Below are 1,923 nucleotides of genomic sequence, written 5' to 3'. Positions count from 1 at the left end.
GGTTTAAGGCTTGTTAGTCCCGCCTCATGACGATTATGTCATCATTTGTATCCTTCCAAGGCTACTGGCCCCTTTACTCATCGCACTTTCTTCTGGCCTGCAGCCTAATCACAATGGTGCGCACGCGGTGACGTGCTCTTGTCCTGGCAGGTTTTACAGAAGGCAGCGGGCTAGCCTAACTGTAGCAGTTGCATTTGCAATGTATCGGTCTAGCGTTTGGGATCTGCATTAACCCTGCCTGGCAGCGAGTCGCCATGTCTGCCAGCGAGTCACCATGTTCGGGGCTACTTTCCTCCGTCTTCTAAAATTGTTTTGTGGCCATCGCCGCTGCTAGGGCTGCCGTGCGCTCACCTCTCTGAGAAGCAGCTGCTTGAAAAGCGCCCTGTGCGGCCAGACTTGCATTGCGGGCTGCCCTGGTACGTGTGCCCGGGACAGTTTTAAGTAAAACCCCTACACGCCAGCACGGACTCCCCAAGTCCTGCCTGGTGCCCCCCTCCCCCAGCCCCCTCACCTGTGCTCCTCATCCAGGGGTAGATTTGCAGGCTGCTGCCTCCCTGCAGCTCCTGCTCCCGGCTTGGGTGCTTCTTGCCACCAACGCCCTGCTTCGAGGGGTCGCCCCCCGGTCACATCATGGGCAGGTTCTGCTCAAAGGGCGAGCAGTGCATGTTGAAGGACGCCGCCTCTAGGCCGTAGCTGGCAAGGTAGAGCCCCGGGGCATTGTGGGGGTGCAGGCTGTTCCCATTGCTGTAGCATCCCGAGTTGGAAGTGTCCAACGGGGCCGCCCCAGACAAGGCCGGAGCATAAGTCCCCGGCCGCTGGGGGCTGGAGGCAAAGGCGCAAGAAGTTTGCTCGGGGAAGACCCCGAACGGGAAGACGGACCCGGCAGCCTGGTATTTGAAAAACAGGACATTGGCATAATACAGTGAACTCATAATCCGGCCGGGTGATTTGTGGGCCGGGATGTGTTAGTGTCGGTTTTACGAGGTACCGAGATATATTACGGAATTAAGAGTTCAGATTTACACCAAAAAGTATCCTCTATTTCCTCCCGGACCATGTGACTCTGGGGCACGCGCCCGGCCCGGGTCCAATCAGGGCTCAGCTTCCCACTGCTCCTGTAATGTGGAGAACATGGTGCCAAAAAAATCAGCAAGGACTCAACTTTTGAATATTGTAGTTACATCATCATAGGTTCTTGCCAAAAAGATCCAAATTTAAATTGTAGTATAATCTTTCAAACGCATGTACGCGGCTCCTCCACACAATATGTGGCAACTTTTAATATTGATATGAAACTTCTAAAAACAACAACGTGCAGTCAGCACCATCTGAAGTCAAGTGTGGTATGAGACCACTATGATCCGGTCCAAAGCGTAGAGTTTGTAACTAACTATTATGTCAAAATATCCTAAAGTAGGTGTCCCAATGAATTAGGATGAAAGAATGAAGTCCATGATAAGCTCCTGGCAGTATATTCATCGCGTTTCTGGCAGCCTTAGTAGTAAAATGTACCTTTAATATATAAGTACAGATGAGAAGCCATGGTTTCCTAGATGGGCACGCCGGGAATCTGCGCATCGAGATTTTTATTTGCCCAGGTGTTTTGCCGCAGAAGAATGTGGAAAAGCCATCCATAAACAGGACCACAAAATGTGTTCAGCAAGGCTAAGTGAAGCTTGATTAATTGCTAATTTATAATTGTGTTAGAATATCCTTTCAATGGCAAGAAAACCAGTAACTTTCAGATTTATAAGAAAAGGCAGTGAAAAAACGCATTACGTTTTCATGGTTTGATTTTTATGTTAGATGCATATGAACTCCTGTAGCACTTACTTTGACCTTTAGAACTAGGGCTCGTTATCCAAACTCACTGTAATACAGTGTTTTTGTTACATACATTGGACCTCTGGACAGTCATATAGC

General features: G+C 49.5%; 1 pseudogene; it reads right to left on the bottom strand.

The window, feature by feature from the left end:
* Positions 1-437: 437 nt before the first annotated feature.
* LOC146834746 (homeobox protein Hox-B7-A-like) lies at positions 438-984 on the bottom strand (annotated as a pseudogene).
* Positions 985-1,923: the final 939 nt, after the last annotated feature.

The sequence above is a fragment of the Triturus cristatus genome, chromosome 4_2, assembly GCF_964204655.1.
Source record: "Triturus cristatus chromosome 4_2, aTriCri1.1, whole genome shotgun sequence".
In the NCBI taxonomy this organism is placed as follows: Eukaryota; Metazoa; Chordata; class Amphibia; order Caudata; family Salamandridae; genus Triturus; species Triturus cristatus.
This window is presented reverse-complemented; position numbering and strand designations above follow the sequence as displayed.